At 35.7% G+C, this 24,943-nt stretch overlaps 1 long non-coding RNA gene and 1 pseudogene across 4 annotated transcripts; both read left to right on the top strand.

Annotated features, from left to right (window-relative positions):
- Nucleotides 1-670: 670 nt before the first annotated feature.
- LOC116020584 lies at nt 671-5,284 on the top strand (annotated as a pseudogene).
- Nucleotides 5,285-17,365: 12,081 nt separating this feature from the next.
- Nucleotides 17,366-21,574, top strand: LOC116019283. Of its 4 annotated transcripts, XR_004098689.1 has the most exons (6): nt 17,366-17,643; nt 17,733-17,885; nt 18,059-18,127; nt 19,436-19,623; nt 19,929-19,984; nt 20,741-21,574. It is a non-coding gene; the product is annotated as an uncharacterized LOC116019283 (long non-coding RNA). The 4 variants fall into 4 exon arrangements; XR_004098686.1 differs by lacking the exon at nt 18,059-18,127; XR_004098688.1 differs by lacking the exon at nt 18,059-18,127 and having other exon boundaries at nt 19,926-19,984.
- Nucleotides 21,575-24,943: the final 3,369 nt, after the last annotated feature.

Raw genomic sequence — 24,943 nt, 5'->3', positions numbered from 1 at the left:
CTGCACGTACTTCAACCACCCAATAATCTCTGTTTGGAAATTGTAATCCATTCTTAGGATTACAAGCCTAATCCCCCAATACTCGGAGAAATTGATTGCACTGTTGCTTTGCAACAAATAATTAGCTGGCTTAGCCTAATAGCTAACTAAACCAAGCTCTGAATGATTCCTTATTTCCTTTTTTTTTCATGCTAATGTTTTTGTGTTATGATTAATGGGAGAGTAGTGGGTTTTCTTAGAGAAATTAAAATGTAGTGATTTGTTACAGTAGTAGGAATTGGGAATTGCCGGATTCTTTTAGAACTCTGCTCTTAGAATTTAAATAAATTTTCAATTGTGGGTTGCATTATGGAAAAGAAGAAAACTGGTATTTGATGACATTTTATACTGTTGTTACTGTTTTGTTTCCTGCTTTTCTTATGTTTTGGTTGCTAAAAATCGTACTTTTAAATTGTGTGGTAGTTTGTAGTAATTAAATCATTTTCTTTCTTTTATTTTGGGTGAAATTATATAGTAGAATCTTAGATTTAGAGTGAGCATGCTTTTCTTTGTAAAAGTGTATGGTTTCTATAGGCCAGAGAGCTTTACTGTTGAGAAACAATAAAGCACATAATTTAACTGAGGAAGGTTTGACGAAATTTCTTTTAATCAGTATAAAAAGAAGAGAAATATGGGTAGGAAGGATGGGAAGAAGCATTCTGGATTTCCTGCTGATAATTCGGCTGAATATCTATCTGTTGGAAAAACTGCTGATGGCAATTTAAAAGCTCAAATGGCCTGTTTGGTTGAGTATAGTTTGGGATGAATTGCAATTCATTGAATTGCAATTAGTGATCCCAAACTACACTGTTTCGTGGGAGGGAATTGCAATTCCCTCCAAATGACGATACCCCATGAATTGCAATTCGGTGGAGAAGATGAGCAATTGTGTTGGTGTAAAGACAATTTTGTCACTCCTCCCATACCCTTTGTCTTTTTTTTTTTTTTTTAATTTAAAAATATTATTTTTTTTTTTTAAAGAATCATTATTATTATTATACTTATTATTATTATTATTATTATTATTTTGAAGGAATTATTTTTATTATTATTATACTTATTATTATTATTATTATTTTTGAAGGAATTATTATTATTATTATACTTATTATTATTATTATTATTTTTGAAGGAATTATTATTATTATTATACTTATTATTATTATTATTATTATTATTATTATTACTACAAAATATACTACAACATAAGGACATTTTAGGCAATGTAACATAAGGGCATTTTAGGCATTTTAGTACATTGACAACATTAGCTCACTCACTGTTGTACTGAAATCTTCCTTTAGGAATCAGATTGATCCAGAAACTGAAAAGTACTTTGCAGAGATTACAAATGTCATAGAAGGCAAGGAGATTGACTTAGAAGAGCGGTCGGTTATATGCGGCAATGCATTAGAAGAAACAAGAGGGAAAGAAGTAGAACTTGCAACTGATTATGTAATAAGCCATACATTGCAAATTCTTCTAGAGGGCTGTTCTCTAGATCACCTTTGTGGTTTTCTTCATAGCTGTGCAAAGAATTTCTCCCATATTGCAACAGACAGATCTGGGTCTCATGTTGCTGAAACAGCTTTGAAATCTTTGGCTGTGCACCTTCAGGATTGTGAGCAACTATCTCTTATCGAAGAGACTTTGAGGAAAATATGTGAGGTGCGAAATGGAGAACTTATGTTACAGTTAATTTCTTTGTAGTTTTCTCGCTATTCTGTATGAAAACATCTTTGTTGTGATTATTTACTATGGTTTAAGATTGGTCAACCATTCTGGGATAATAGAAAAAGCACCAATTTGTGCAAGAATACTTATTTTTTGCCACCTTTTTACATCAGGAAATTATTGTCAATCCTGTTGATATAATGTGCAACTGTTATGGATCACATGTGCTTCGGAGTCTTCTTTGTCTACTGAATGGGGTGCCCTTAGAACAATTCCATAGCACAAAGTCGGCAGTTGTACTAGCAGAACGGATGAATTTTAAGGCTCCTCGATCAGAAGGCAACAAGTTGTCATATTCTAACCAGAGTTTCCTAGATTTGCTCAAATACCTTGTCTTAGAGATGTTAAATACCACAAGAGAAGACCTTTCTAATCTTTTGATGGATCAGTATTGCAGTTTGGTTCTGCAGGCATGTTTTAAATATACTATGAATTTTGGCTTGCTGTTTATTTGGTCAAGATATTTTTAGCTTTAATTAATTAATTCCTTATGCTATTGACACTGATAATACCCATTGATGCATCCTACTTACTAAATGGCAGACAGTATTGAAATTATTGGTTGGAAATGAACCAGAGCTGCTGCATATAATCCAAATTCTTCTTGGCTGCAAAATGGAAATGGATGGGTACTTCATAGGAAGACCTAGATTACAAGAAATTCTAAAGCAGGTGGAAGAACCTGCATACAGTCATTTATTTGAGGTATAAATTTTAGGGTCGAACTCTGGTTAATTTATTTGTATCTTATTATCTCAAGTTTTCCTATTGCTTTTCTTTTTTGGTCCTGAGAGATCTTGAGAACAAATTTCTGTCATTATGATTGAGACTAAATGAAACTTCACAGGAATAAATCAACCACTAACTACCCAAAATATTATCTAGACATCTACTTTGCTCCTCTATGTATTACATTATCGTCCTACTCCTTTTACATGCTTAATACTACACCTGTACTTCCATAAGTTTATTAAGTTATAACACATTTACAGAGGATAGCTATTAAAATTTTTCCTCCATTAGTTTCCACTAGAATGGTAATCTCTTTGAATTTAATTTAAGCTCTATGCCCATTTTACAGGTTATCATCGAAGTTGCTCCTGAAACCATATACAAGGAGTTATTACAGAGAGCCTTTAAGAACTCATTGTTTCAGATGTCATCTCATCATTGTGGGGACTTTGTTGTGTAGGCTTTAACTTCTCATGCTAAATGCTCAGAGCATGTAATTCCCATGATTTATTGCTGTATTGAAAACATTAATCTCTTCTTCTTTGAGATACGTAGCAAAAAGAATGATAATTGCACACCACTCCATCTCTTTCTGCATATACACACTCATGTTTATATTTTGTTGCGTAGACCTTCTGCAGGCATTACATTTAGGTTTCAGAAGCACAAAAGAATGTTTAATGATTTTAAAGTTTTTTTTTTCAATGAATTGCTCATACTTACTCTTGTAAATCTCCCTTCCCTTTGCTACTAGATTGACTTGATTTGGGGGGAGCTTGGAACTAAATTAGAGGACCTACTTGAAATGGGCCGCTCTGGAGTGGTTGCTTATCTTGTTGCTGCAACTCAAAAGCTCCATCATCGTGAAAAAGAGGTTTGTAATTTGTGGTCAAACATGTTGCCTTTAAATTTTTCTCATTTTTCTTTAAAATTTTGTAACTTATGGAATTTGGAGGGTGGAATAATCAGCCCTAATAAAATTAAATGATCTGACCAAACCTTTTTCTCTATTTTTGGTTAATGTTACAGTGTTGTCAGGCACTTGCTTCTGTTGTTTGTGTAGAAAATGAGCCTCTCAAGTGCATTATTCCACGCATACTGTTTCTTGACAACTATTTTAGATCTGAAGACAAATCTAACTGGAGTTGGCCAAATGGCACCAGGATCCATGTTGTTGGCTCTTTGATCCTGTAGTCAATTTTTAGATTCCCCAGTGTATGTGTGTCATTTTCTTTTCTTGGTTTTTATTTTCAATTTCAGTGTTTTTCTTGGTCCTTTAGGGGGGAGGCAGGTTTTATTACATTACTTTCAAAGTAGGGACCTTACCTACTTAGGAGATTTGACATTGATGGGTAAGTCATCATTTTTCTCCCCAACTGATCATTTGCAATGTAATTTTTCTGGAATAGTTAATTTTAATAGCAGTTGCACAAATCAAACCCAAGATCATGGGCCCAATAAAGTAAAGCAAAATTATGATGAATTGGAAATATTTTTTGCCGAAGCGTTCCAATCTCAAGCATGCACAGAATAAAGTTGACTAAATGATTTCTTTGAAACTTATTAACCATTAGATTTCACTTAGATTTTCTTCTTTTTACATTTCTTATATTTGTTTGTTATCATAGAGATGCAAAACAACCGGATATATGGAAATCAAGACAAGCTTCTCAACAATCTGCTATATAGGAATTTTATGCTGAATTTGGAGCTACTGGTACCAAATCAAGAAAAGATAGCTTTCTTGCATATACACACAAATCACAACCAGAAAAGTTGAAAGAAATGAGGAAAGAGATTGAGAGTAGTTTTGCTTCTTCCCGAACTTCCAGTACCCCATTTTTGTCTTACCAGGGTTCAAAGGCTAAAACAAAGAAGTCGGCCAAGAAGCAACCATCTGAAAGTGGAGGATTTGCTAAGCATTCAATGGATGATGATTGTTTGAAAGGGAAAAATAAAAAACGAAGAACTGAAAAGGGTAACGATGTGATTGATAGTACTAGTGCAGGAGGATGTTAGGAGTCTGGTATCATCGTCAGGTTAGGATATGGCGCAAATCGGCTCTAATGACGGCTCTGTTAGAGACTCTTCCGAACGGACTGTTTTCGAGGCTGCCATATCCGCCCCGGTGCAACCCCACACCACTCTCTCATTCGCCCACCACTTCGTATCTATCAAACTGACTTCCCACAATTATTTGTTCGGGCGGTTTGTACTCATGGCCAGTCTCACAGTTGAGTCTTGTTGCGTTGGTTGCAGCTCGTGCTTCTTCTTCGCTTTGGCATAATAGGTTGGGTTATCCACATGGTCGTGTCTTGCGTCAAATATTGAAGTCCTGTTTACTTAATTCTAGTATTAGTTCGGGTTTATGTTCGGCTTGTCAGCTAGGGGAGTCCTCACGGTTTCCCTTGCCTCGAGTCCTAACCAACTACATCTACTAGACTCCTAACAGAGGAAGTGAGTATGATGAACCCTCAAAATCTAGAGACAAAAATGAGAAGAAAAGACAGAGAAGAGAAGAAAAAAGAAAAGAAAAGAAAAAGGAAAGACGAAAACTCAAAGTCATCTAAAAAGAACAAAAATGTTGAAGGGTGAAAGTTGGAAATTTCAAGGGTTCCCTACGGCCACCTCCTTCGCAATTCACTTGCTTGACTTGCCTAGTATTTTTGTTTTGTTTTCATTGTTAACAGGGTTAGTATGCCCATTTTTCTGGGGTGCAGAATACTCAATGTCCTTGTTCTTTATGAAATTATAATCTTTATTTTAGTTGAATCTTTAAGTCAGGGCTGATAAACTGATCACAAGTTTGGATATTCATGCAACTAACTACAATACAAAAAAAGGGTTATACTAACTTCTCTGACTAGTTTTACATATCAAAAAAATTGGAGGCCTCTAACTATATTATTGAATGCCAAGGAAGAGCCATGCTTCAAGGACATCAAGGTTGAACTGATCAAGACTGAACTTGGTGCTTCTCCAAGCTCATTCTGTGGAGGCTACAAGAAAACTTGTGAATAGGTAACCCTCAGCATTTGGATTTTGGAAATTACTTGGTTTGTGTTAGATTAGACTTGATTGAATTCATCTTAGTAAAGTTCAAATTGTATATTTTCCACAACTCTATTCCATATATATGTTTTTGGCTTATATATAACTCACAATCCACAAACAGGTGATCAAAGCGAAGCAGGGCCTGCTGATTGTTTGTGTGACAGTATTGGCAAGTAGGAGAGGAGAAGATGGGACACACTTGAAGATAAGTTGATCCGCGATGGGGAGTCTGCCAAAAGATAGAAGGTCTTGTCTTTATCTTAGGGGGGAATTTCAATTTCCACATTATATTCTGGCCCAGACAGCACAGCTAGGGCTGTGCATCGGTCGGGTATGGGCGGTTCGGTTATACAAAGATGGAAACCATTCGGTTAACGGTTAACTATTTTAGTACCCTAACCGCCATATAATTATCGAAAACCACTCGGTTTTTTAAAGTTCGGTTTCGGTCGGTTATTGCGGTTTTCGTAATAATTTCGGAAATACAAAAATAACACTGATTTTCATCAAATATAATAAATTACAAAAGTACATTTTACAAGTTTAAGACTTTAAGGACAAAATAACTTAGTAAATAACTAAAATAAGTGACCTAGTTAAACCATATGGCCATTTTACAAGTTACAACTGCAACCTAGTTAAACCATATGGCCATTTTACAAGTTACAACTGCAAATATACAAAATTAAGTGGCCATTTTACAAGTTACAACTGCAAATATACAAAATTAAGTGGCAATTTTACAAGTTACAACTGCAAATATACAAAATTAAGTGGCAAATTAACTAATTACAACTGCAAATATACAAAATTAAGTGGCAAATTAACTAACTAAACTACATAATTACATATTTTGCAGAAGTAACAAACTACAAAATTACATAATAAGTGACTCTAGTCACCAAATTGTCCAATCTTTGCCTCTAGGGGCATCAAGTAACCAACTAACTGAAGTACTGAACTAAGTGTAGCTGATATTCTGTGAAGGTGAACCGACAAAAACCCAAAAACTGAAGTAGAAATGTACAACTACACATAGTGAATTTGTTATTCCTCATCTCCCTCCTAATGAAAAGTTGTAACTTAAACAAATCAGTCACAAGTCACAACTCACAAATAATAAATCATAATGAAAATTGAAAAGTACACTGTTTAAACACAAGGAATGACTCAGCATGCTTTAGCTTTAATGTCAAAACAAGGAATGGGGGCAAATTGCTACTTGAGTAGTTGAGTTATACCCACTACTCAGTGCAACATACCAACCCATAGCCTTTTTTTCAGACTATTGGTGGAAGCATCATCATTGCCAATGATAGAAGTAGAGAGATAAACATAAATTCAGAGAGGCAGCAGAGACAAGAGAGTGAGAGATACATTATTACCATGATACCATCAACTTAGGACTCCTAAGTCCTAACATTCAAACCTGTTGCAAATTTGGCCCATTTGTTCTTGCCTCATAGTTCCAAGTTCCAACAGTCCAACTGGCAAATTGCAAAATGGCAGCAACAAATAATAGTTGCCCAGCCACTTGCCATTTTGCCAATTGGCAACTGTCCAAGTTTCCAACACCTTACAGTTTAAACCAAGTCAATTGAACAAAAAAGACAAGAATAAATGAATAAGTTAAGGCTTAAGAGGAGTAGGCTAGTTATAGCAATTGTGGGAAGTGATAAACCAACTTCACTGCTCCCAGCTCCACTACCACTCACCAGTTCTGCAAACAAAAAATGAGACAATCAGATTTAAAAAATTATCTAATGAAAATGAAGTTAACTAGTAGTTTAGTAGTTAGTAGTTACCTGTTTCTAATCTCTCCACCTCATCCAGATTTTCTTCTACTGAGATGAGTTGATTTGGCAACCTCATCCAATCTTGGGCACACACAAGTGCTTCCACTATCCTAGGAGTTAATGAACTCCTAAATGCATCTAGCACTCTCCCACTAGTGCTAAACGCAGATTCAGAGGCTACAATTGAAATGGGAACAGCAAGAACATCCCTAGCCAATTGGGAGAGGATAGGAAACCTACTAGTATTGATCTTCCACCAATTTAAAATGTCAAAATCAGGATTTTCATCCTCCACAATTTCCTCACTTAAATAGATTTCCAGCTCAGTTTTTTTGCCTCCCAACTCACCACTCTCTGCTCTTTGCTTTTTTAACTGAGATTTCAGTTTAGACTGTGGTCTACCAATGGTGACAGATTGAGAGTGGGACTGGGATGTACCAGTGACAGCAGTAGCAGAATCAACACTGACAGGAGTGACAGCAGTAGCAGAAATAGATGAACCATGCACATAGTCATCAAACAAATTCTTCAGACCAGTTAAAACATTTTTGAAACAAGATTTTCCCTTACCATCACCCTACAGTTGTGTGAATTGGTATGGCATGTATGCAATTTTATCCCTTGGATCCAATATATTTGCATAAAAAATGATGGCATTCATTTTATCAGGATCACCCCAATATTTCTCAAACTTCATTTTCATATTTGTACCCATCAGATTAACAGAGGCTGATTCAGCTTCCACCATTTCAGACAGCATGCAAGACAAGTCAGAAATTTCAGAGAAGAAATTATTGGCAGTCACATACAGAGAACCAGAAATCCTTAGGGTCATTTCATAAANCCACTACTCAGTGCAACATACCAACCCATAGCCTTTTTTTCAGACTATTGGTGGAAGCATCATCATTGCCAATGATAGAAGTAGAGAGATAAACATAAATTCAGAGAGGCAGCAGAGACAAGAGAGTGAGAGATACATTATTACCATGATACCATCAACTTAGGACTCCTAAGTCCTAACATTCAAACCTGTTGCAAATTTGGCCCATTTGTTCTTGCCTCATAGTTCCAAGTTCCAACAGTCCAACTGGCAAATTGCAAAATGGCAGCAACAAATAATAGTTGCCCAGCCACTTGCCATTTTGCCAATTGGCAACTGTCCAAGTTTCCAACACCTTACAGTTTAAACCAAGTCAATTGAACAAAAAAGACAAGAATAAATGAATAAGTTAAGGCTTAAGAGGAGTAGGCTAGTTATAGCAATTGTGGGAAGTGATAAACCAACTTCACTGCTCCCAGCTCCACTACCACTCACCAGTTCTGCAAACAAAAAATGAGACAATCAGATTTAAAAAATTATCTAATGAAAATGAAGTTAACTAGTAGTTTAGTAGTTAGTAGTTACCTGTTTCTAATCTCTCCACCTCATCCAGATTTTCTTCTACTGAGATGAGTTGATTTGGCAACCTCATCCAATCTTGGGCACACACAAGTGCTTCCACTATCCTAGGAGTTAATGAACTCCTAAATGCATCTAGCACTCTCCCACTAGTGCTAAACGCAGATTCAGAGGCTACAATTGAAATGGGAACAGCAAGAACATCCCTAGCCAATTGGGAGAGGATAGGAAACCTACTAGTATTGATCTTCCACCAATTTAAAATGTCAAAATCAGGATTTTCATCCTCCACAATTTCCTCACTTAAATAGATTTCCAGCTCAGTTTTTTTGCCTCCCAACTCACCACTCTCTGCTCTTTGCTTTTTTAACTGAGATTTCAGTTTAGACTGTGGTCTACCAATGGTGACAGATTGAGAGTGGGACTGGGATGTACCAGTGACAGCAGTAGCAGAATCAACACTGACAGGAGTGACAGCAGTAGCAGAAATAGATGAACCATGCACATAGTCATCAAACAAATTCTTCAGACCAGTTAAAACATTTTTGAAACAAGATTTTCCCTTACCATCACCCTACAGTTGTGTGAATTGGTATGGCATGTATGCAATTTTATCCCTTGGATCCAATATATTTGCATAAAAAATGATGGCATTCATTTTATCAGGATCACCCCAATATTTCTCAAACTTCATTTTCATATTTGTACCCATCAGATTAACAGAGGCTGATTCAGCTTCCACCATTTCAGACAGCATGCAAGACAAGTCAGAAATTTCAGAGAAGAAATTATTGGCAGTCACATACAGAGAACCAGAAATCCTTAAGAAATTATTGGCAGTCACATACAGAGAACCAGAAATCCTTAGGGTCATATTGGCAGTCACATACAGAGAACCAGAAATCCTTAGGGTCATTTCATAAAAACATTTAAGCAACTTAGAAATCCTTAGGGTCATTTCATAAAAACATTTAAGCAACTTGACCATATGCTCAACAGAATACCAATCCATAAAATCTGGGACAGATTCACCTAAATCAGAGGAGAATGAACTATCATTTTCTTCATCGGCCTCAAATACCTTTTGATATGTGACTGCATTCTTAAGCATCAAATAGGTTGAGTTCCATCTAGTTGGTACATCAAGAGTCAAACTAGACTTGGCTTCCAACCCTATTAAATTAGCAAGGTCCCTGAATTTTTTTAGCTTAGCAGGAGAATTTCTCACATATCTAACTGCATCCCTCACCTTCTTTACAGAACTGTCTACATCCTTTAACCCATCCTGGACAATCAAATTTAAGACATGTGCAATGCATCTCATGTGGACATAATTGCATTTCACAGAAGAAACCCCCCAAGACAGCAACTTCTTTTTGAAGAAACCCATAGCAGTGTCATTACTAGAGGCACTGTCAACAGTCACAGTGAATATATTTTTTAGCCCCCACTCTAGAAGACAGGTTTCTAAGGCTTTGGCAATGTATTCCCCCCTATGTGAGGTGACAGGGACAAATGATATAATCTTTTTGTGTAGCTTCCATTAGTTATCTATAAAATGTGCAGTGATGCACATATAGTTTATCCTTTGGACAGAAGTCCAAGTATCACTTGTGATACTAACTCTTTGGCAGGAAGTCCTAAACAGTTTCTTCAGATTTACCCTCTCATCAGAAAAAATATGATAAATATCCCTACTTATAGTCCATCTAGATGTGATCTTAAATCTAGGACATGCAACAAGAATAAATTTTCTAAACCCCTGCCCCTCTACAAATCTGAAAGGAAGCTCATCAATGAGTATCATTTCTGCTAGGGCCCTCCTAATTGCATCTTGATTGAACACCCAAGTAGTTAAGACCCCCACATTAACCCCACTCTCTGGACTAGAACTAACCACAGGCTGCAATGAAAGCAGAGATTGTCTAACATCTTTGGAGTGAGGATTCTTTAGGCAGTTAAGCATATGATGCCTTAAGGAAGATGTGACATGCTTTATTGACTGACCACCATACAATTTTGCACAATAAATACACCTTGCTTGCATAACCATACCACTACTGTCTTTGACCTTCTCAAAATGATCCCATACCGGGATCTAGTTTCAACCTCCTTTCTTTTTTTTTTTAAGGAACAGATTGAGGAGGAGGCACATGTTGCTGCTGAGATTGATTTCTCTCCACAACTTCTGCTTCCACCCCAGTAAGTTCCTCACTAGATAGTATAGGAGGAGGTTGCCCAGACAAACTAATACTCTCCATCTTTACAGATGAGATGTGTATTAGAAATCAATAGGGAAAAAAAGATCAAGTCAGTATAGTGTGGTTATACACTTATATAGTTATACAGCTAGACTCATACAGTCAAACACAAATACTAAGGTACACAAACACAGATACTGAGGTACACATTTAACTGATTTAAGGGTCCATAAATTCCATAAACTTATTTTTTATTTCAGAACTTACAAAGTTAGAAAGTTCATCATTTAGGGGCCAATAGGGCTTCCACACTTAAATTGAATTAGGGCAAACCCTAATTTCAATGTAATCAGTATATCATAACAGAATAGCAAATCAAAGCATAGCAATAATTAAGGGCTTCCATAGTTCCACACTTAAATTGAATTAGGGCAAACCCTAATTTCAATGTAATCAGTATATCATAACAGAATAGCGGATCAAAGCATAGCAATAATTAAGGGCTTCCACAGTTCCACACTTACATTGAATTAGGGCAAACCCTATTTTTAATGTAATCAATATATCATAACAGAATAACAGATCAAAGGCATAGCTACAGAACTACAGAATCACATATTCACATATCAAACACAAATCCACAACACCAGTAATACAAATATACAATAACAATAAAAATCTATGAACTAGGGTTCCGGCATACCTTAAACGGCTCAAAGAGTCAAAGACTCAGTCTCTAATGAGTCTACTCTCTATTTTTTTTTAGATAAAAGCCTCACCGGAGTTTTAGGGCTTCCACCGGCGACAAGTCGACAGTTGCAACGGCGTTAAGGGCTTCCACAGTTCCACTGGAAAGTTGAGAGAACAAAGAGCCAGAGAGGAGTGGTCGCGAGTAGGGTAGTAGTCTAGTAGAAGACTAAAGACTCGAGAGAGACCGAGACTGAGAAGTGAGAATTGAGAGAACTCAGACTCTCAGAGAAGAGAATAAAGAGCCAGAGAGGAGAGGTCGCGAGTCGCGACTGCGCAGAAAGAGCACAAATGATCTAGGGTTGGCACCCTCTAAACAAAGGAGTATATATATATTACACATCATACGACGTCGTATATATATCTATATAATATGTGTATATATGTAATCGGGTATTCGGGCGGTTCGGGGAGGATATTTCTCAACCCTTCCCGATAACCTACACCCGCATTCAAGCCAATAATGGGGTCGGTTGATGGAATCGGGTAGTGACACCCGTTTCGTACTCACTTTCGGATCTCGGGTCGGTCGGGTATTGCGGGTGGGTATTGCACACCCCTAAGCACAGCCTCCATGTTAGCATTTTATATATGTAAACTTTTATAACAACTCTTCATAGAAAATTGGCCACTGTCCTAGCTCCTTAGACCAAATGAATTTGTCTTCAGAAATACCATTAAGAATAATTAATTAATCTCACTCTCGATCACTTAGCTAGGCTCATTGACAGGACAGAACGCAAGGAACTAACTCACTTTGGCATGTTGAAGGTGGTACCGGTACGGTGGTTAATCATTTCTATATGAATATAGGATGGAGTTTGGGGATCCAGTAGCCACGAATCAACCAGGCCGGGCCGGCCAGATATTGACAGACTCAATCTCCACCTACACCTACTTTTAATCACTTCTTTGCCTCAAGGATATGATGCTTTTCCAAACAAAAGAGCTCTAGGAAGGAAGTTTTTGGAATTTATATATACATACATACATACATACATACATACATACATATATATATATATATATATATATATATATATATATATATATANATATATATATATATATATATATATATATATATATATATATATACACACACACACATGTTGTTTTCCTTCTTAAGGTGTGTAATTTGTATGCTTAAGGTGCTTGAGTTGTTGAAATTTAAGGTGCGTCATTTTAAAACCTTAGGTGCGTGGTTTGTGTACTTAAGGTGTGCCATTGTAATGCTTAAGGTGCGCAGTTTTCTTTAAGGTACGTTATTTTCCTTCTTGAGGTGCGTGATTTGTATGCTTAAGGTGCGTAACCGCACAACCGCATGGGAACCCTTCCCCACACTTGAACCCTTCCTTATATATATAACTTTAGCATTAGAATAACTTTAGCATTATAATGTATTCTGGCCACAAGAAAGCTGAGGACAGGTGCTAATAAACAAGTCTCCATGCTTGCTTGCTGAGGATCGGAGTGCAAGATTATACTCTCTGAAACCATATTTTTTAGGAACCCAATTCTTCCATATTGTTGTAGTTGATTATGCTCGTTGGCCGTTAACTCTTAATCGATGAACTTTGCAGGACAAACAATGTTGAAATATGAAATATACAAGAGAATAGAAGATGTAACACCCCAATTTTCACATCTTGGATTTATTACGAAATCCCTAATAATACATTGCGGAAGCTTACATCATATCAACAGAAAACCGGGTGCTACCGCCACACCTAGAGTGAATTCTATCACCTCTTTGACAAACTCCACTCTAAGTGCACAGGCTAAACTTACAACATTAATAACAATCCCTGTCTACATCAAAGAGTAGACCTCAACCTGTACTTCCCTTCTATCCCGAGCTCATCGGCTACAAGGTCCCACACTAAACTGCAACTGATAAGAAACACATTGAAGTGCAGTTAGCACGACGGCTAAGTAAGGAAATCCATTTGTCACTTAAAAGTAGACAAAGGTTTGAAAACATAGATAATCTAAAAGCTTTATAAAGTTTTACCGTGATTTGAAAATCTGCCTGTAACGAACGATTTATAGATAGTATAATAGCGTATAAACGTTAAATCATATAAAACTTTTCTCAAATAAGAATGAAGTCATAACTTGCCACTCAAAATAATTTTCATGCCCTTTTCAGACAAGTTTGCAAAATTTCACATTTCCAGGAATTTCATCATTTGCAAATAGAACCGCAGCTCTAATATTTATAATAATCTGAACCGCAGCTCAGAGTAACAATAATTTTCATACTGCATATAGAACCGCAGCTCTATAATAATCTGAACCGCAGCCCAGAATAACAATAATTTTCATACTCAAAAATTTTCCACTTAGTTTCCCCTGAGTAAGCACTTTGAATATTTCTCAATTCTCCTTCTCAAACCTTGGGCAGTGGCATTTCCCTGCCTTCCCGTCGGTCTCCTTATCCCAACCTAGGGCTATGGCACTCCAGCCCTCCCATAGGTCCAACCTTATTCCAACCCCGGGCCGTGGCGTTTAAGCCTTCTCGAAGGTCCCCACCTTATTCCAGAAACTAATTTAAGCCTTCTCGAAGGTCCCCACCTTATTCCAGAAACTAAGGGTTTGAAAACATTTTTCTTTTTCTTTCCTGGAATCAAATAGTATTTTCAAAATAATTTATTTCATCCAAATATGGTTGTGACATCCCAAAATTTCGTCACTAGTTTTGTTACAAAAAAATATTTTTGTCAAAATTGATTTTGACAGTTTCTGTCCAGAAATTACAGTTTTGCGCAGTCCGAAAGATTGAGCCGGTAAAAATAGTTCCCGAACTCTTTTTCACTTGAAATTTTTATGGTAGAACCCTAACTCATAGTACTTGATGTTCATAAAAAGTTTTGGTCACCTAGGTTCACGAATGTACACAGAAAATTCCATTTTTGCCCTTGGCGGTGTGCTGTCCAGCATTTTTCCTTCTCTGGACCAGTTTTGGGGAAAAATTCCGAAAACCATACTTATACTACTCCAAAAATTATGAAAGTTTATATGCGGCTTCTACACTTATAGAACTACATGTATAAAAAAAATTGGACCAAAATAATTTACCGATTTTTCCCAGAAATTCACGGAAGTTACTGACAGAAATCTGTCCTGATTTCCTTTCTCTATTTCCACAAGTATAAGCTTATATAGACATAAATACAACATATACAAGCATATCCAAGCTATGAACTTGTATACGAAAATATTCCCAAAGCTCCAAAAACCATATTTCAACTAAAATCAATTATCCAAATTCAAGTGACTAATTCCAACTTAAGGGAATTCCTTACCTCACAAGTGTGTAATATCACCGTAAAAGTAGTCTTGAACCTTTATCCCCAAGTTTCACCGAAAAAACCCTAGGTAGAATACACCACCATAACAACATATTTAAGAAATCTTTACCTACAATCAAGTTCTAGGGAAGAAATCAAGACTTTTTAACCGAATAATATTGAAATCTTACCGAACAAATTGGAGAGTTGTGTACAAGCTTGGCTATGGTTTTAATGGAGGAAAATGGTGGAAGTCACCTCTCTTTCTCTCTTTTGAAATTCAGCCAAGGAAGAAGAAGAAGAACAAATGGAATAAATTGGCTTTGGGTATTCTTCCTTTTGAGGTAAGATGTTTTTATGGGGAAAAAAAAATAGAATAAAATAATGAAGTATTTTCAAACTTATCAGTTGGGGTCCAAACAGATAAAGTTGCGGTAGAAAATAATCTGGATAGAATAATTCTCGAAACCAAAAATTTATTCCAGACTAACCCTCAAAATTGGGCTAGGTTCGGTACACCGCGAAATTTTAGCGATGTACGATCAAAATAAATTTTCGGTGCTATGGGCTGATTTAATTGAATAGGAAGTTCAAGAATAATAATATGGTGTCTAATAATCCATTTCCTAGGATAATCGGGTCCGAATACCAGCTCCTAAAATTTTACGGTTCGTGACCGGCACGAACGATCGCAACTTAATAACAACTATACTTCCTTAAAAAAAATTATTTTGAAGCATCGGTCACTTATCTTATGAATGTCATAGCTTAAAGACATATTTTCTGAACCTCAAACTTATCGAAATAGACGAGGGGTTACAGAAGATGCTAAGAATAAAAGACAAGAATTCAGGGAATCCCAAATGATAAAAAAATATCATTATCACCCTGCCTTGCTATATATATATTATTCCATTTGTCCCATTTTATTGGTTATACTTACTATTCATTGGTCAAATCAACTCTTTCTTTATTTATTTTCTTTGGTATTTTTTACTTATTTTTAAATTGAGTTTATTACTGAAATGATCCCTTGACTATAACGAAATTACTAATTTAGTCATTGACTATTTTTTTGACCAATTAAGTCCCTCAAATTTAAAAATCTTAACCAATTTGACCAACAGGAATAACGCTCGTAATGATCTAGTTTGGAATGCCAAGCGATTGAACATCACTGAAATACAGGCTCTAGGATCTTATCTTGTTAATGGCTGAAATTCTGAGTTTTTGCAACTCGTGCATGATGATAGCGTGATATGCCAAGTTGATGCAAGTGTTTACCCTAATAGTGGAGAAGCGTATTTTGGGATCATTATGGAGTTTGTTGCTACAAAAGGAGGGGCTTTACATTGTCCTGGTGATCCTCACACAGCTAAAGCCTTAGCCGTAAAAGAACCACTTTCTTGATTGATTGAAGTTGGTTTGTGGCATGCTAGTGTGTAAATGGATTGTCCCAATGTTTGTTAGCTTCTTAATAAGCCAGTTCTTGACATTTCATATGCATGTTGCATTATCTCAAGTTGCCGATCTCTTGCTAGGCACTTTGGGACAATGTCCTTCCGCTCTGTGCGTATATCAATGAATTTGTTAGCCCACTCCCTAGCGAGGGCAACAAATTCTTAGCATGATCCCTCTATTTAGTTTTCTTATGTTCCTTCTTATATTCAACACTTATTGCCTATTAAATATAAGTGGGTTTCTTTGGAAAAAAAAAAAAACCTTTAACCACAACAAATTGATTGCCTTTCTTTCTTCAACTTATTTTAACCCACAAACAATTATTCCATTACCCATTTATATCAAATTCACTAATCTATTATACTTATAATAAAAAAGAGTTTTGCAAACCTATTCTGATTGATTGAGAAAATTTTAAAATTATTTAGAATTTAAATTTAAATTTAAATAAATTAATAATTCTCCTCCTATATTCTTGTTTTAATTTTAAATTAGTTTTTAAAATTCTATTTTTATATAAATAAAATTAATATATAAAAATATAACATAAACAACTCTAATTGAGATCTTTTAAATGACACCCATATTGATTTTTTTTTCAACTTTTATGATTAACTACACTAAGTCATATATAACTACATATTCATTAAATCACTGCTGGAAAAATGAATATTCCCGTCCACTTTTCCGACCAACCAGAAAAGTGGTCGGTAAATTAAGATTTTTTCTAAATTATTGACCACCCTATTTGGTGGTCGGAAATGTTATGATAATTATTTTTTCTTTAACTTGTCGGCTTTGACGAGTTTCCGACCACCTTTGATGGTCGGAAGTTAGATTATATGGAGTATATATAGTCCCTGCATATTTCCTCAAACATATCCTTTAAAGTCTTTCTTACCTTTTGACTTTGAGCTTTACTACAAACTCCCACCTTCATATCACTCACAAAAGCACTCAAATCTTCAAGCTTACATTATTTTATGCTCTGTACGTGGATCTCCACCTTGGATTTGTGGAATTCTCACCTTGGATTTGTGGATCTCCCATAAGGTTGTTTCATCAACTCTAGATCCTTTGCTCTACATCTACATGTTTAGGAAGCTGGTTGGTTTTTCTGAAAATGTTTTGTCGTGCCCTCATGTCTGCACTTTCATTTGTTGCTCTGCAAATGCTCTTCCCTTGTAAGCTCTCTTTCTCTCTCTCTCCCCAAACCCAACTCCAAATTGCTCACTCTATCTAATGTACCCCTCATTTCTCTTGATGACACCAGACTTCATCCCAACCTCAAGCTACGGAGTTAGTGATCTCCATCGTCAACCGATTTGTACTCTGATAGAGTGATCTCCATCATCAACTGAGTCATCGCCATCTTCAAGCTAAAGCTACGGAGTCGCACATCGACATCCTCATCCTCAACCAAAAGGTATCACCATTTTAGTCTCTGTTTAGGGTTTAAGGCTTAGAAATTAAGAAATGTATAATAATCTGATTGCTGTTAGATATATTGATTATGTATTTCTTATCTTGAGTTTTGGTTCCATCATATGACTTACCTTCCATTTAAGTGCTGAAATCAACGACTATATATCTGCCCAGCTCAAGCTCCAAGTGAGATTAGGAAGATCAGTAGTGCTGAAATCAACGATAGTGTATAGAAATAAGCTGGTATGAAAACATTGTTTGCTATTCCACTCTTCTATGCATAAGGTGTTCATTGAAATGCCTCAAAAGAACACCAATAACTGCTATGGACTTTTTAAGATTTTAATATTTATCTTGAATTACAAATAAAGTTTTGTGGTATATATATTTGAATTTGACAAAAGTATGTTCTTGTAGTATGATTCTGATTTCCTACTTTGCCAATTGCCAATGTGCCTTTGATGTTTGAATCAACTTGACTTCTTCAGGATCAACATGACTTATATATAGATGAAAATTTTGTGTCCTCCAAGTTTAGGTTTATAATTAACAATGAGTTTAGACTATGATGAGCCCATCACACAACTGACACAAGATTTTTCTAGTGGGATTTACCTTGTTGTGTAGTTTGCGAATTATTAAACTTGAGCTGAATTTACTCAGTTGGAAATTCTTAGATATCAGCTACTGATTTCTCTTAATAAAAAAAAGGGATTAAAAATGAAAAATTAAATTTGAGAAGTTTAAAAGATTAAACTAAATATAAAATTGAAGCAATAGGGGAATAGTAAAAATTGAAATAAGTCACAACCAGATATAGAATAAATGCAATTGATTTACTCTCTATTTCAAGTGTTTCAAAGTAGAATTCCCACTGGCATTGACAATGTTTTGGTGTACAACCGATGAAGCTAAGGGGACATAGCTACTGCTACAACTCTTATAATAATCTAAGAAATTCACTATCGAGTTCGTGCCTGCACAAAAAACCCTATTTGCTTTATTTTTATTCTGATTTTGTATGTACTATGGCGTCATCCTCTACTGTTTTGAACTCTTGTGATTGTTCAAGAATCTTGTTATTTCTTAAGATAGTATTAAGGATCATGGAATGTTTTAGCAGATAATGTATTTGAGATTTTGAACAGAGATATTGTTATGTCTGTATTACAATTTATTGGTTACCTACAACAAATTATTTGTTTGCATCTATTTTTCAATTTTGTTTCTCAAGGCTTATGTGATTAAAGACTTAGTTATGACTCGGGGCATTCATATGATGGTGAACATGCATTATATTTTCATGTAGACTCAGTTATGACTCCTTTAGCTGAAAAGTTTAAGTTTGACAAAATGATGTGGCTGCATTTATGTGTGAGTTTTGATTGCTGCAATATGCTATTTCCTCTGCACTTTCTTCACATGTATATCTACCCATATGCTCTGTAGTTGTAGATGTAATATTAGAACATCCACATGAAATTAAATAGCCAGCATTGATTGCATTTTACCTTATCTGATGATAGTTTATAACAACTCAGATTTTTTTAGGAACAAATATTGCGAGGTGTTTTCTCAAGTAAAAGTAGCAAGATATCCAGATTTAAGTGAGAGAGTTGGTGGAAGTAAGTTATTTTGGATAGAAGAAGAAGACAATGGCAAAACATGGAAAAGCTTCAGTTGATGCTAAGGCTCTTACTACAACAAAACATATGAGAAGAAGAAATAAGATATCTATGGTATTATTGTCTCTTAGTTATTTGTTGATTAGAGAGTATTTATATTAGAGAGTATTTGCCAAAGACCTTGTGGTCTAGTGGCACCCGGTTGCACCCCTACATAGGAGGGGGTGGATTCTAACCTTAATGGAGGCAATATTAGTAAACATATCTTGGTAGCATGAAAAAGCAATATTGTCTCGTGCATGTTTCTTTTTTATTTATTATCTTACTCACTTAGTTCTGAACATCTAATTTTTGTTATGGGTCCTCTTTTATTTATTTTTAATTAAATCACATGCTTTTATTTACTTTATACTTAGCAGGCTTGGGCTAAAGAAGATCTACTGAGAGAACAAAACAAAGAATTGCAAACTTATAGGTATCGTATGTTTGCCGTATTGCTGTGTCTAATGTTTAATCAAGTATAAGCTTACAAATATATTCTCTAACATATGAATTCTTTTGTGTCATTTATTATGGAAAGGAGAGTTTGTATTTTACTTTATTTAGAATAAATATGCCTGCATTTGAGGATGTTTGATTTGGTTCAGTTTTTACTGCTGAATGTTGTCATTTTTGTAACATATTGGCAGTAATGATTTTCATGTTTCAAATCGAACAGTCACCTAACTTAAAATGGTTTCATGTTTATGAGAATCACATCACTGGTAAGGCTGTTACTCCTGTCATTTTTGCTCCAACTATTAAAAACAACTATTAACATATCTGCAGTAACCACTATTTATCTGCGATTAATTTATCTTCAAAAATCCAAAAACATATTTGTAGTTCAACTCAGGAGTTATATTCCTTGGCACAATTCAGACAGAGTATTTGATCGTTTCATGTAAATTGTGATGTTGCAGCATGAGATATCCGCACTATCTTGTTTGTGGCATCTCATATAGTATCAGAGAAGTGAAACATTAGTTGATTATAGTGTATATTATTAACTTGTAACATGTTCCAAATCAACTTAGAGAAGTTTGTAATAATTTTCACTATTTCAAATCATGTATCATATGATTCATATCATGCACATTCTGGTTATTATACATCTAAAAGTGTTTGTGGAAGACAGTTGAGGAAAGTTGCACTTGCCCAATGTAATCTCTCTTTGATTTCAAATGATCAGATCAGTGATGAAACTCTTCCTTGTGACTCCAACGTGTGAACTGTCGCGTGTGACAATAATATTGAATCTACGAAACATGAGAAATCTTGCACGAGCCCAGTATCGAATGAGAAAACGAGCTCTGAAGCTAGTTCTGCCACGAGAAGTTTACTGCTAAGCAGTGCATCATTCCTGAGCGAATCAGAAGAGCTTTTTGGTACTGATGCATGGCAGCCTGCAGCAGCATCCTTCAAACATGATTGCTCACATAATGGAACAGTGGAGACAAAACTGTTGCTCGATTGTGCATGTGAACTACTGAACAACAAGAAGGCGCAATGCACACTGTTTTTTGATCCATTATCCAGTAAACTGGTTAGAAGATCTAGAGTTAGTGTTTCCCTTGACATGCTTGTTTTTGAAATCTACGAGGTGATTGAATGTTTGAGGAGGTACAATGATCCTGCTGGAGCCATTATTAGTGTCGATACGCTTTGTTCCTTAACCAGAAAAGATCAGTGGTGCAAGGGAGTGGTGAGTGGAACATGGGATTTGGGTTGGAGTAAAGGATTCACTTCAAATGAAGTGGAGAAGATAATTAGCCGACATAGAGAAGCAGCTATTGTGTAGTATCATTGAGGATACAGTAACAGATTTTGCTGTGTAAATGTTACATTATTTTGGTATTGGAATCTAGGAGTTCAACTTCTAATCTGTATATAGCTATACTCTTGTCATGCTGATACAAGGAGATTTGGGATTTCCTTTTTCCAAATCCAACTATTAGGGTATTAGATGTAATGATGTATTATGAACAAGAATGGCGAGTAATGAAATAGGTTTGCTTTTTTTTTTTTTTACATAATTACTTTACCATTAAATTTTTTATTGCGCAATTACTTTCCGACCAACAAAGTGGTCGGAAAACAGGAAATGTCACTTTCCTACCAACGGCTACTTTTTTCGACCTCTAAATAATTGTGGACGCACTTTGGTCGGAAATAGTGAGGACAATTTTTCCGGATATCCCAAGTAGTCGGAAAAGTGGTCGAAACAACGGTTTCTAACCAAATTTAGACGATTTCCGACCACTTTTGGGTGGTCAAAAATTTGTAGATATCCATATTACTTCTACATATTCATTTATGTGAGTTCATTAAGTCAATAAAAGGTCTACATATTTTCCTCCCTTTAATTTACAAAGTATATTTTCCTAAAATTTGCTTATTTCATACATACAATAATATAATGATATTCAAACTTTCCAGCATAAAAGTCTCACACATCCATTACCACTAAGATGTTTTTAAAAAAAATGAAATAGACTATAAAAATAATATAATTAACGTAACATTACCTCTTTACTAAAAAAATTCTCCATATATGATCAAAAAAATAAAAAGATATGCATGCTAACCTTCAGCATTATTTATTTAATCATAACATAATTTTCAAAATAAAAAATTATAAATATACATGAGCATTATTTAAAGATTACACTAGTTTTAATAAAACAAAATGATTTGGAGTTATTATCACTTCATACGTATTTATTGCCTTTGGATTAATCTCACTGTAAGTTCTTATAACCATTATAAAAAATTGAATATACCATACACAAGTAATAAGAGATAAAAACAACCCTTATCACAATTCACAAGTGACATAATTTTATAATATATAAACATTTTAAATGCAATCTACTCATCCACAGTCCACATTCACATTTTCTACCCATGTGGGATAAGGCAAGTTTCCAAGCCTTTTTTTTTTTTTAACTTTAATATATTTTAAGAATCTATTTATTATTCACCATTATCTATTTTAAGTATATAGATATATAAAATTTATCTCATTGTTTAAGAAAATTTAAATCATTAGTAAATCATGTTTCAAAATGGCCACTCAAATATTAATTTATGTCAATTTTTTAACAACATATATCCATTCCAATTTAATTTCACTTTCAACAACTTTACCAACTTTCTATATATTTTTATATTTGTATATACATATTAATTTATTATAAGGAAAATGGTCCAATGCGCCCTTGAGTTAGTAGCAATAGTACAACTAGGTCTTTGGAAAAAAAAAAAAAAAAAAAAAAGAAGACGACCATTAAACTTGTAAAAAAAAAAGAGTAAAATTAGATCTATGTAATAAAAAAATGCAATTAGCACTTTTAGTAGATTACCTACTAACTAGATATGTCATGTGACTTTTTCAGGTGATCTAGCGATGAAATGAGGTATTTTTAGAATTGATGTGGCATTACAACAATAGTAGTAGTATCAAAATTTGATATTTAACTTTTAAATTTAAAAAATAAAAGTTTGGATGCGGTATCGTCTGTGACCTAGCTCCCTTGCCGGTGTGTTCCTTCTTCCTAAATTTGTTCGGAGTTGGACTAACGCATGTTCTTCGCCCATATTTGAATAGCCTTACATTTGAATCAGACAAAGATGACTTCATCTTAGTCCAAGTAAGGACGAAGACGAAAAGTCTCATCTTCGATTGTAATGCAGGTTAAGCTTTTTTTTTTAAAAAAAATAATTTTTAAATATGAAAATCAAATTATATTTTTATCATTTTTATTATTACACCACATCAATTCTGAAAATACTCAGCTCAGTATCAAATCACTTAAACATTCACATAGACGTGCGGTTGAGGAAGAGGAACATGTGGTCATTAGAGGCGAGAAAGGGGGTCAAGTTATTAATTCCTCCAGAATCCACAACAGGGAGTCGAGCATGGAAGCTCCGCCCGCATCATGGAGATCCTCCATATGCATTTGATGATGAGGGGGATGTGGTCATGGACATTGAGAATCACCACGGGAATGATCGCACGGGGGGTGGCGTCGATGTCTCCCCCGTTTGAGTTTGTTTTCTTTGTTTCCTTTTCTTTGTTTTCCTCGTGTTTCATTTTTCTGTTGTGTTGTTTATTATGAATTGCATTGTATGGAATTGCCAAGGCGTGGGTGGTCGAGGGTTCCACCCCGTTCTTAAAAATCTCATCCAGGTCCATAAACCTACCATTCTTGGCCTTATTGAGCCTAAAGTCTCAAGTTCCCAGGCTAATGCTATTTGCAGGAATATGGGGTTCTCAAATTGGGTTCGTGTGGAGGCAGTTGGTTTTAGCGGAGGCATATGGATTTTCTGGAATGATACGCTCCATGTCTCTGTGCTCTACACTCATCCCCAGTTTGTCCTTTTGTAGATTAAGGAAAGTAGCCAGACTTGCTGGTATTACACTGTGGTTTATGGAAATCCAACTCATCATCTTCGGCGCAGACTATGGGGCGAGCTCTCTTTGACAAAGCGGTGTCTTTCCGGGCCTTTTTTGGTGGCTGGGGATTTTAACTCTATTATTGTCGAAGACAAAACTTCTAATTATTCAGCTTTTTCTTTGCAGCGAAGCTCCGAGTTTGTTGATTGGATTCACTCAGAGGGCCTCATTGATTTGGGTTTCAGTCGCCCAAAGCTTACATGGGTTAAAGGCAACTCCTCGGGGAACACCAAGGGAGCTAGGCTCGACAGGGCGCTCTGCAATATCGACTGGAGGCAGCGTTTCCATGAAGCTACTGTTAGTCACTGCCCAAGGATTGCTTCTGATCATACCCCCATTCTCATTCGGACTACGGTAAGAGATGTGAACCATGGTTACAACCATTTTCGTTTCCATGCGGCATTGCTCACAGACGATAGACTGGGGGCGGTCATTCGGATTGAGTGGCGGAAAAACCACTCTTTTGTGACAACATTCCTCGGTTGTCAGAAGCGTTGACTACTTGGAACAAAAATGTTTTTTTTTTTTGTAATATCAATCACCATAAACGGTCTATCTTAGCCTGGCTTGGCGGGGTGCAGCGCCGACTCTCTTCTTCAATTCCCACCATGGCACTCTTGCAAAGCTTGAGAAGAAGCTTTCTGAGGAGTTCCAGGAGATCCTATATCAGGAAGAATTAATGCGGTTCTAGCGTTCTCGTGAGGAATGGATTGTCTCCGGGGACAGGAATACCAACTATTACTATCTTGCTGCGACTGCCAGGAAATCTAGAAACACGGTAAAGAGTCTTTGAAGCGAGAATGGGGATTGGATACCATACAAAAATCAACTTCAAGACCTTGTTGTTAGGTACTACGTTAAATTATTTTCAAGAGAGATGAATAGTCTGCGTACCACCAATCTGGAAGGTGCTTTTCCTTTTATTCCCCTTGA

The sequence above is a fragment of the Ipomoea triloba genome, chromosome 5 (genome assembly GCF_003576645.1).
Source record: "Ipomoea triloba cultivar NCNSP0323 chromosome 5, ASM357664v1".
NCBI lineage: Eukaryota > Viridiplantae > Streptophyta > Magnoliopsida > Solanales > Convolvulaceae > Ipomoea > Ipomoea triloba.
The sequence above is the reverse complement of the archived record's forward strand: the minus strand, read 5'-3'. Positions and strand labels throughout refer to the sequence as shown.